Consider the following 255-nt stretch of genomic DNA (forward strand, 5'->3'; position numbering starts at 1 on the left):
GTGATGCTGGTGATGCTGGTGATGGTTGTGATGCTGGTGATGGTGTTGGTTTGGGGGTTCGTGTGCTTGTTGGGGTGCTGCTGCTGCTGCTGCTGCTGCTGCTGCTGCTGTTGCTGTTGCTGCTGCAGTTGTTGCTGCTGCTGCATGCAAGCTAGAGTGTTGCTGCTGCTTTTCCCCTATCTGCTGCTGCTGCTGCTGCTGATCCTGCTGCTGTCTCATTTGCTGCAGCATGCATGCAGCTGCTGCTTCTGCTGC

General features: G+C 56.5%; 1 protein-coding gene across 1 annotated transcript in view; it reads left to right on the top strand.

The window, feature by feature from the left end:
• Positions 1–255, top strand: part of EMH_0016780 (Atypical MEK-related kinase (incomplete catalytic triad), putative) — a gene marked incomplete at both ends in the record, with an annotated part of 5,104 nt that overhangs the window by 3,942 nt on the left and 907 nt on the right. The gene's annotated exons all lie outside the window — the stretch shown is intronic.

This window comes from Eimeria mitis, genomic scaffold (assembly GCF_000499745.2).
Source record: "Eimeria mitis Houghton genomic scaffold, Emh_scaff579, whole genome shotgun sequence".
NCBI lineage: Eukaryota > Apicomplexa > Conoidasida > Eucoccidiorida > Eimeriidae > Eimeria > Eimeria mitis.